At 39.8% G+C, this 11890-nt stretch overlaps 1 pseudogene; it reads left to right on the top strand.

Annotated features, from left to right (window-relative positions):
• Positions 1-1316: 1316 nt before the first annotated feature.
• LOC133776538 (forkhead box protein R1-like) lies at positions 1317-2192 on the top strand (annotated as a pseudogene).
• Positions 2193-11890: the final 9698 nt, after the last annotated feature.

Here is an 11890-nt window from a genome sequence, read left to right as displayed (position 1 = left end):
CACTGACCCTGAGCCAAGCAACCTAAATGTGCTTGTCTCTCTCAACGCCTGCACACCAGCCTGCTTTCATGACCAACTTCATTATGACAGAAGAAAAATGTCAGTAAAACTGGGAAAAAAATGGGAAAAGCCACTGTAACAAAACCATGTGTGGAAATAGTGAAGGTGATAAACATCTATCCACTCAGGTTGATCAAGAAAAAGTGAAAATGCACAAATTATGAATGAAGAAAAGAATGTGATATTAGTACAAATTCTTGAGATATTAATACAGATTTTCATGAAGAACCATGCTAACATAAATAAAGTAGACAAGTTCCTTGAAAGATAAACTCAGTCAAGAAGAACTTCACCACCTGTATTAACAAATATCTCTAAAGTAAAATACAGAGTTACAAATCTTCCTAGAAAGCATCACCTGGCCCAGATATCCTCACTGATACATTCTTCCAATATTTTAGAAAGAAATTATGTAATTCTGCATGCTTTTCAAAAGATGAGGAGGAATACATCTGAACTACTCCTATAATGAATATTATCCTGAAAAACAAACACAGTGATTGAAAAAAATCAAATTTCCTCATGAGCAATAATGTAAAAATCCAACCAAATTTTGAAATAATTAAGATATTCTCATATAGGTGAATGTATGAGTGAACTGTGTTGTATCATTCAGAAAATAGTTTATTGCTAAAAGGAAATGAGCTAACAAATCATGAAAACACACAGAGGAATCTTTGGTGTATTACCAAGTAAAAGAAGTTGACGTGAACAATTATACGTGCTCATCACTATGTGACATTTCAGAATGGCACAATTATGAATCTAGTAAAAAGATTAGTTGTTGACAGGATTGTAGAGGGAAGAAATGGGTGACTAGGCAGATAAAATTTTAGAGTAATGAAATGCTGTATAATAAAATGGTGGACACACATTATTATAACTTTGCATGAATTCATAAAGTTTTCAATACAAAATCCTAGAGTCAATTATGGATTTGAGATGTTAATGATGTAACAAATGTAATCATAACAACTATACTACACTGGCCAGGTTCATATTAATAAGAGGAGTGACTATGCCACTGTGGCAGCAGATATTTTTGGAAAATCTCTTTACCTTCATCTTAATTTTAATATGAACCTGAGATATCGCTAAAGATAAAATGTATTAAAAATTTAGGACATCAGTCTCTCTTGGCTCCCTCTGTCCGTGGCTGGGCACGCCGTGCTCTCCTAAAGGTGGACCTCAAACTCCAGCAGCTCAACGTCTGGGCCAGCCTCCGTGGCCAGGTCCTGGGACTGCTGGACTGGGACATGGGGAACAAGGCCTTTCTGGCCTTCACATCGCACCTGCCTATGGCTGAGCAGAACCTTGCCAGGTACAGGCTTCAAATAGTGGAACCACCAAGGTTACCTTTGGAGAAGAAGCCCCGTGCTGACAGAGATGGTCCAGAGTTTGAGCCCAACCTGTGGATGTGGGTGAACCCCAACATCGTGTACCCACCAGGAAAGCTGGAAGCCCAAGGGGCTAGAGAGAAGAAGGAACTGGCGGGCGCGGTCCCTCGCCCTCTACTGCCCTGCCATCAGGAAGATGCCTGCTGCCAAGAGGCTGCGGGGGCCGGGCACTGTCGCCTTCCTCCCCCGAGCAGTCTCCGTCGCCAAAGCACTTTTCGTCTTCCCCCAGCAGCTGGGAGCTCACGGAAGAGGAGGAGGCCGAGGACAAGGATGACAGCTCCTGTGTGGCTCTCCTGTCCCCTTACAAAAGGGCCCCCCTCCAGAGCCGGAGGCTTCAGCAACCCAGCAGCCAGGAGGGGAGGCTCTGGCCCCGGCCCCCTCTCAATTACTTCCACCTAATTGCCCTGGCGTTAAGAAACAGTTCCCCTCGTGGCCTCAACGTGCAGCAGATCTACAGTTTCACTCGACAACACTTTCCGTTTTTCCGAACGGCTCCGGAAGGCTGGAAGAACACCATCCGCCACAATCTGTGTTTCCGAGACAGCTTTGAGAAAATGCCGGTCAGTAAGCAGGCTGAGGTCAGCGCCTGGCCCTGCTCCTGCCTCTGGAAGTTGACTGAGGAGGGACGCCACCGCTTTGCCGAGGAGGCCCGCGCCCTGGCTGCCAACCAGCTGGAAAGTATCCAGCCAGTGCATGAGCCAATCAGATATGATGCCCTTCCTCTTTGACCTTTGATGCCGCAAAGCAAGTCCCCTGCCTTATTAAAGTTGCCCCCAGCAGCCTTGTGTGGATATGTGTGTGTGGTCTCTGAAGATGGGGTGAAGGGCAGAGGTGCAGTTCCAGCTCGGGGTGGGAAGCAGCCCACGCGTGCTCCCAAGGCAGTGGGGCAGCTGCTGGCATGCAGATGCCACGCTTGTCTCGGAGGAGGAGAGTCCTCGCCCTTCGCCAGACCTGAGCGAGTGCCCATTTTATGGATTTTGAAGATAATCTTGGGAGATGCTGGCTTGTGGCAGGCAGCCCTGGGAGCACCACCTACTTGTTCAGCTAACATTGTTAAGCTGCTACTTAACGAACACATAGGGCTTCAGGGCCCTGGGACAGTTTCTGCTCTGCGCCCTGGTAGCTGTGACAGGGGTAAGGGCAGGTGCCAAGGCAGCAGAGGGGGGCAGTTTTAGGGAGAGGCTACCTTTGTTTGGAATTTTTGATCAGTAAAGGGTAATATGAAGAAAAAGAATTTAGGACATCAAATTCAATAAATAAGCTAAATAAATGACTAAGCAAATGGGATACATTCCAGGAATGCAGGGCTTGTTTAACACTAACACCATGATTAATTTTATTATGGTATTAATAATATGAAAGAGAAAAACTGCAGGGTTACTGTTATCTCACTCCTATTGGGGATGCCGGACACCCTGGTCCAGGACTCTCTCTCAGTATAGAAATAAAGGGCTGAGTCCAGGAGTGTGCAAAGCAAAAGTGAATTTACTGTGTGGAAAGGAGTACAGACTCCCGAGAGAGAGGAGGGGCTCAAAGCTGGGAGTCCATTATCAGAGGAGTGAGCCTGTTTTTGAGTTTTCAGTTTTAGCCTTTACCATTATTCATGGGGTGTTTTTGTTTTGTTTTGTTTTGTTTTTTTGTGGTGGACAGGTATAGGCTCCTGTTTTAGGACTGCACCCTCTACTTGGGTCTACATTTGGCTGGACCCTTGGCCTGTATTCCAAAGGGCAGAACATCTTTGGCCCACATTGTGTCATATGGTTGCTAGGCAGGGGGTCTTTGTTTAAGGTTCTGAACACACAAGCTTTTTGGTGAAAAAATTTTCTGTGGCTAAGGTAGGTGGGACTTGGCTCATGTGGGCCATCAGCATTAAATACCTCATCCTGTTTCATGGCCTGAACATGCAGGTGAGTGTCTGTGAGATGGGGTAACTTCAGTCAGAGTAAAGGTGAGTCTCAAGATGGAATCTGAGTTCCTGTCACTGTTTTCTGCCCTTCCCAAGGCCTGAGGCAGCTTTCCTAGTCTATCCATGGCTGGGTAGGGGTGTCCAGTCCCTATAACTCCTCAGTGGATAGAGGCCTTTGGCAAACTTAACAATCTTTCCTGACTTCACAAATCTCAGGAAACTTAAAATACAATGACTTCATCAGCATAAGAAAGAGCATGGATAACAAACTCCAGAAAACATAATTAATGACAGAAATTAAAATACTTTACCTTTAATATCAGAAACAAGATAATAATTTGTTTTCACTACTGTTATTCAACATTGTAGTTAAGATTCTAGTCGGTATGCTGAGGCAATAAAAATAAATAAAAGCAGTCAAGTTGAAAGGAAGAAGTGAGGATCTCTATTCACAACAATGACCACAAAATAGGGGGGCAAATTCTCCATCTTCATACTCTCACTTGTAGGCCAGCTTTAGGCTTCAGTAATAAAGTTTTATTGGAACACAGATATGCTCATTAATTTATTTTTTTATGGATGCTTTAATACTAAAGTGATAAAAAGTTGTCACAAAAATTGTATTGTTACAAATGAGAAACATTTACTATCATTAGTAAGACAGTAGTTTAAGAGAGGAAACAACTGACAACCTTTGGTCTATACAAAAATTCTGATGCATAAGCCAAAATTGTAATGAGCAACAAGTGAGTTTAGTAAAACTAGAAGATACAAAATCAATACAGAAAAATTAAATACATTTCTATATACCAGCAATAGAAATCAAAATTTTAGAATCACCACTATTTCATTTAAAATATAAAATATACATCTGATGAAATATTGACAGACCTACAAAAACAACTTAATATTCATATGAAATTAAATATTTCTAAGTGGGAAGAGACATTTTAATAAAAAAAATCTCAGGATTTATCTTAACATTACTTTATAGACTCAACAAAATCTCAATCCCCTTCCCAGCAAGCAATCTGATTATTTTTTAAAATAACATGCTGATATACACTCATGGGAAAGTAACCCTGAAAAAAATAATAAAATTGGAGAGATGACTACAAGAATTATAAATTTATACTAATCTAAAGTGTGACAGAAAAATGGAACACAAAAGAAGATCCATAAAAGATCAAAACACAGTAAACAGGTTTTCTACAGAGTCGCAATTGCAATGCAGGGGAGAAAGTATAGTCTTTTCAATTATGGTGCTGGCACAATATGATATTAATTTCCAAAAGAAATTTCCACTAACAAACATATAAAAAATTCATGACATATCTAACTGCAGTATGAAAACTATAATACTTGCAGGAAAAAAATCATAGAAGATTTTTGTGAGTTTAGGTTAAGCAAAGATTTCCTAGATATGACAAAAAATATAATCTATAATTGAACAAAAAGGATAAATTACCCCAGCACACAGGGTCTTTGTGATTTTTATTTTTATTTTACTAATGACTAGTGATCCTGAATTTTATGTCTGTTGGCCATTTTTATTTCTTCCTTTGAAAAATGCTTGTTCATGCAATTTGTCCATTTTTTAACTAGAGTGTGTTTTGTTGTTAAATTTCTTGAGCTCCTTATGTATTCTGGATATTAATCCATTATTGGATGCATATTTTGCAAATATTTTCTCCCATTCTGTTGATTACCTCTTCATTTTGTTGTTTCATTTTTTGTACAACAACTTCTCGCGTGATATAATTTCATTTGCTTCTGGGCTCTTACCCTAGAATTCTTTGCCTAGGCCAATGTGTTATAGACTTTCTTCTATGTTTTTCTCTAGTAATGTGATGTTTTGGGTATCAGGTTAGATGCTTGATCCATTGTGAGTTGGATTAAACTGGTTTCAAACTTCAGCATGTGAAAATCCAACTTTCCAAATACCCTTGTAGAAGAGGCTGAATTCATTTTTAAAATATTATTTACTTACTTTCTTATTTATTTATTTATTTAAAAGGCAGAGATACAGAGAGAAAAAGAGAGAGAGAGACACACAGAGAGAGAGAAAGAGAGACAGAGAGATATCTACTGATTCTCTCCCCAAATTGCTTGGCTGCAACTGCCAGGGCTGGGACAGATCAAAGCCAGGAGCCTGGAGGCTCTTCCCGGTCTTCCACATGGGTGCAAGGGCCTAACGTGCATTAGCACAAAGGTGATTGGAAGTTAAACAGCTGGGGCTTGAATCGGCATCCATATGGGATGCATAAACTGCAAGTGAAGGCGTAACCTTCTATGCCACACACGCAGTGCCAGCCCTGAAGAGACTGAATTCTACCAAACTTTAAAGGAAGGAACAATCCCCACCCTTATTCAAAACAATTGAAAGGGATAGAATCAATCCAAATCCATTCTTTGAGACCAGCATTACCCTAATTACAAAATCAGATAGATGCAATAAAAAAGAACTATACACCAATATCCCTAGTGGATCCTGATGCAAAAATTCTCAATAAAATAGTATCAAATAGGCCAGCGCCGTGGCTCAACAGGCTAATCCTCGGCCTTGCAGTGCCAGCACACGGGGTTCTAGTCCCGGTTGGGGTGCCGGATTCTATCCCGGTTGCCCCTCTTCCAGGCCAGCTCTCAGCTAGGCAGCGGAGGATGGCCCAAGTCCTTGGGCCCTGCACCCACATTGGAGGCCAGGAGAAGCACCTGGCTCCTGGCTTCAGATCAGTGTGATGTGCCGGCTGCAGAGGCCATTGGAGGGTGAACCAATGGCAAAAAGGAAGACCTTTCTCTCTGTCTCTCTCTCTCACTATCCACTCTGCCTCTCAGAAAAAAAAAAAATAGTATCAAATAGAGTCCAGCAATACATCAACAAGATTATCTACCCAAGGTAGAATTTATTCCAGGGATGCAGATTTACATATGTAAATCAATAAATGTGTTATTTAAAATCAACAAAATGAAAGATAAAGCCATATGATTATCTCAATAGATGCAGATAAACATTTGACAAAATATGACATCCTTTCATGATAAAAATCTTTAAAAATTGGGTATAGAAGAAACACACCTTGACACAATCAAAGCAATATATGACTAAACCACAGGCAGCATCATATTGAATGGGGAAAAGCTGGGATAAATTCCACTAAATCTGGAGCCATTTTCACCATTATTTTCAATATACTTCTGGAAGTTTTAGTCAGAGACATTAGGCAAGAAAAAAAATCAAAGTGATAAGGAGGAAGTACAATAATTCCTGTTTGCAGTTGATATAATTCTTTATATAGAGAAACCAAAAGACTATTAGAAGGGCTGGCAGTGTGGCGTAGCAGGTAAAGCCACTACCCACAGTGCTGGCATCCCAGATGGGCTCCGGTTCGAGTCTTGGCTGTTCCACTTCCAATCCAGCTCTCTACTATCACCTGGAAAAGCAGTAAACGACAGCCCAAGTCTTTGGGCCCCTGTACCCATATGGGAGGTCCGGAAGAATCTCTGGCTACAGGATCAGTGCAGTTCTGGCTGTTGCAGCAATCTGGGGGAAGGAACCAGTGGATGGAAAACACCCCCTCCCCGCCTTTGCCTCTCTGTAACTCTGCTTTTCAAATAAAGAGATACATATTTTTAAAAAGACCATCAGAACTCATAATAAAGTTAAGAAAATTTGCAGGATATAAAATCAACAAAAATTGACATTGTTGTTATACACCAACAATGCTCTGGATGAGAAAGAACTTGTGAGTTCAGGCCCATTCACAATAACTAAAAAAATAAAATACATTCAGATAAATTTAACCAAGAATGTGAAAGATTTTACAATGAAAATTACAAAACCTTAATTAAAGAAATGAAAGACAGAGCCAGTGCTGTCATGTGGTAGGTTAATCCTCTGCCTGTAGTGCCGGCATCCCTTATGGGTTCCCATTCTAGTCTCGGCTGCTCTACTTCCAATCCAACTTTTTGCTATGACCTAGGAAAGCAGTAGAAGGTGGCCCAAATGTTTGGGCCCCTGCACTGACGTGGTAGACCTGGAAGAAGCTCTGGCTCCTGGCTTCAGATCAGCACAGCTCTGGCTTTTGTGGCCATTTAGAGACTGAACCAGCAGATGAAAGACCTCTCTCTGTCTCTCCCTCTCATTATTTGTAAATCTACATCCCAAATAAATAAATATATTCTTAAAAAAATAAAAAGAAATAAAAGACACAAAAATCAGGAAAATCTCACATGTTCATAGATTGGAAAAATTAATATCATCAAAATATCATACTACCCCAAATAATTGATAGATTCAAAACAATCCCAATCAAGACACCAAGGACATTCTTCACAATTATAGAAAACATGATCCTAAAATTCATATGGAAAAATAGAAGACTCCAAATGCTTAAAGCAATCTTAAATAAAAATGAAGCTTGCGGCATCAGAACACCAGATTTCAAGGCATAATAGAGGGTTGTTATTATTAAAACAGCCTGGTCTGGAACAAAAATAGACATGTTGACCATTGAGACAGAATAGAAACCCCAGACATGAACTCACATATTGGCAACCAACTAATATTTGACAAGGGAAATAAAATCACTCCCTAGACAGAAAGATATTTTGAAAAACAAAAGAGGAAGCTATTTTGGAGAAGAATGTTGTGTTCAGAACAATACTACTGACAGGTTACATAAAATGACATTGAAGAAATGACCTCTAATTTTATAGAAATAAGTGTTAACCTGGAGAGAACAAGCTTTGACAGGATCCTGGGATTGGAAATTACTGGAATGCATTAAGGAGTAAAGGGAAGTGCTATTTAAGGCAGTGAGTAAAGGTATTATTGCTGAGTGACATAGTCATACATGATCAAATTTTTCTTCATCTGTGTTTTCTAATCCTTAAATAATATTTATGAATTATATTTGCAACAGTTCACAGTTTTTTTTGTTTTTTTTTTTTTTTTTTTTTTTTTTTTTTACAGGCAGAGTGGACAGTAAGAGAGAGACAGAGAGAAAGGTCTTCCCTCTAGCCCTTGGTTCACCCTCCAACGGCCACCGCGGTAGGCGCACTGAAGCCGGCGCACCGCGCTGATCTGATGGCAGGAGCCAGGTGCTTATCCTGGTCTCCCATGGGGTGCAGGGCCCAAGGACTTGGGCCATCCTCCACTGCACTCCCTGGCCACAGCAGAGAGCTGGCCTGGAAGAGGGGCAACCTGGACAGGATCGGTGCCCCGACCGGGACTAGAACCTGGTGTGCTGGTGCTGCAAGGCGGAGGATTAGCCTAGTGAGCTGCGGCGCCGGCAACAGTTCACAGTTTTTAAACTGTGAAATGAATATGTAGCACTAAAAGGCAGACCAAGGCACTAAATGATACATTTCTAAAGTTAGAGAATAAAAGGACCTCTTGACAATTCCCATATATGTATTATGTGTACTAGTTATCATTTTGTTTAGACTTCTAATACCACAGAAAGACTGAAAAATCTCTAAGGCTTGGTACACATCATATAATTCTATGTTAGTCAAAGATAAAAGTTCTTAATCATAACAAATTTTGAATTGTTTATAAAATAAGAGGAAAATGTAGAAAGTAACCTTATTTTGTAATTAAAGCTTTGAAATTTTATTTCAACTCCCTCTTGAAAAATGCTGTGTTTCACACATTGTTGTCTTTAAAATGGGTAATGGCAGGCATGCATGGTATTCTGAACAGGAAGATTCACTGCATTAATAATCCCTGTGGGCCAAATCCAGCTCCTCGCTGCTTTTGTAAATAAAGTTTTGTTGGAATACAACGACATCTATTTACTTACAGCCTATACATATTTTAAGCAACAACAGAGATATTATGGTTCATAAAGCATAAGGTTTTACTTTTTGGCTCTTTACAAAAAGGTTTTCCAGAACTAGGCTTAGAAGATCAAAGATCCTTTGATATGTTTTAGCAGGTTTTATCCACCATTCAGAAATGTTACAGACTATGTAACATTGTATGCAATCCCTCAACAACAGTCACAATAATTTGAGTGTCTATCATTTGAGCATTAATGCACTGGGAGCCAAACCCAAAAATCTCATGATTAGTCATTTTTTAGAAACAGATCAGAAAGCCAGAGTAGCATGGGGCTTTTCTTTGCACATCAACAGATATCTCAAATAATATTAACTAAATTTACTAAGTTGTATTATCTAACCAAAGGATTTAAATATACTGCAATGGTGTAAAAATCAGTATAAGATTGATCTATCCTCATTTTGAAAATGGATGCATACTACATTATTGTATATGTACGATAATTTATTAATCTACTTATTGGCTATTAGACTATATTCCAACTTTATGATATAGCATCATTAACAATGTCCTTAAAGTTCTGAGGTATCCCTGTATTATATGTATGAAATAGTTTAACCAATGTAGGCTATTTATATTACATACATTATCTCATTATGTTTTCTATAATACATTACATATGTCCTTAACATAGATGTGCATATTAATGTATAATATTTCTTGTTATTTCTTCTTTTCTATAGGATATAATTCCTGGGAAGTAGTTACAAAATAATTTTTTAAGGAAGAGAAGAATCAGAAGCAAAAGCCCACACATTGTAATGTATCCAAAAAAAATGGCCAATCTCTGGAGACAGAGTTTAGATTAATGGCAGTCTGGGGTTAATGGTGGATGAGGAGTTATGGTAAATAATAAGAATAACTTGGGATTAATAAAATTGCATTTATTTTAGACTGTGCTTATGATTATGGAACTCCAAAACTATGACAAGCACGGAATAGTCACTAAAAACAGTATGGCTAAGCAGACAGGTTCCTGACTTTGGGCTTCACAGAAGAAACTGAAGACAAACCAATATGCCAAGGTGGCACATATTTTGCTCAATTTGGTTCAAAAATATATAATACCCTAAACACAAGGGGCCTTTACCATTCAATGGACAATGTTTAGTATGGAAAACTATGCATTTATTTGAGAAATTTTTGCACCAAAATTAACTTAACATTTAATTCCATATTTATTATTTGATATTGCCTAATTCAAATTAATTCCAAATACACTTAAAGAAATACTTCATTTTTCTTATGTGAAACTATTTAAAAGATGTATTTAGCATCAACTTAAGGTAAACACTGCCTCCTAATTGCTCCACTTAGCATGACAACATACCAATTCTGTTATTTCCAGATTACATTAGTCTTAATAAACTACTCCAAAGACCATAATATTAGACGTGAAGCTAACTTAAATGTTTTAACACCCCTTAACCTGATACACCAAGTAAAATGCTGTTTGGAGTTTATTTCTTGGCATGAATTATACACATATATGGACTACAGAGTGAAATTTTAATTTATACATACAATGTGTACTGATGAATCAGGGTAAACAATTTTCCCTATTTTGACATTACACTTCATTATCAGAGCCTTCTATTTGCTTGTAAAATATAGAATAGATTACTGTGGACTATAGTCACCCCGCCATTCTATGTAACACTAGGAACTCACTCCTAAAATCTAGCTCTGATTTTACCAATTACTCCAAGTAGTTTTTAGAAATTTCTTAATTAATGAGTTTGAAAAAACAGACACACAGAGAGACAGACAGAGAGGGAAAGATAATACTCCCATCCACTGTTTTACTTCATGGAGGCTCAGCATTGCTAATCAAGACCACAAGGGAGGCCGGCGCCATGGCTTAACAGGCTAATCCTCCACCTTGTGGCACCGGCACACCGGGTTCTAGTCCCGGTTGGGGTGCCGGATTCTATCCCGGTTGCCCCTCTTCCAGGCCAGCTCTCTGCTATGGCCCGGGAAGGCAGTGGAGGATGGCCCAAGTCCTTGGGCCCTGCACCCACATGGGAGACCAGGAGAAGCACCTGGCTCCTGGCTTTGGATCAGCACAATGCGCCGGCCACAGCGGCCATTAGAGGGTGAACCAACGGCAAAAAGGACGACCTTTCTCTCTGTCTCTCTCTCTCACTATCCACTCTGCCTGTCCAAAAAAGGGGGGGGGGGGGCACAAGGGTTATGACCTCAGAGATGTAAAAATGGCTATTATACAAAAATAAACATGATAACTAGTATTGAACCAGATGTGGGGGAAAGGAAATATATAGAATTGTTTGTGGGAATGTAAAATGGAAAACACTATGGTGGTGTCTCAAACAAAATTAAAAATGGAACTAGCAAAAGACAAAGCTTTCCCACTACTGGAAATACATCCAAAGGAACTAGAATCACTATCTAAAAGATAACCTGGGGGTTGGCACCATGGCGCAGTGGGTTAATCCTCTGCCTGTTGTGTCAGCATCCCATATAGGTCCCGGTCTGGTCCCAGCTGCTCCTCTTCCAATCCAGCTCTCTACTATGGTCTGGGAAACCATAGGAGGATGGCCCAAGTGCTTGGGCCCCTGCACCTGCATGGGAGACTGGGAGGAAGCACCTGGCTCCTGGCTTTGTATCCACACAGCTCTGGCCATAGAGGCCATTTGGGGGGTGAATCAATAAAGGGAAGAG

This window comes from Lepus europaeus, chromosome 18 (genome assembly GCF_033115175.1).
Source record: "Lepus europaeus isolate LE1 chromosome 18, mLepTim1.pri, whole genome shotgun sequence".
NCBI lineage: Eukaryota > Metazoa > Chordata > Mammalia > Lagomorpha > Leporidae > Lepus > Lepus europaeus.
The sequence above is the reverse complement of the archived record's forward strand: the minus strand, read 5'-3'. Positions and strand labels throughout refer to the sequence as shown.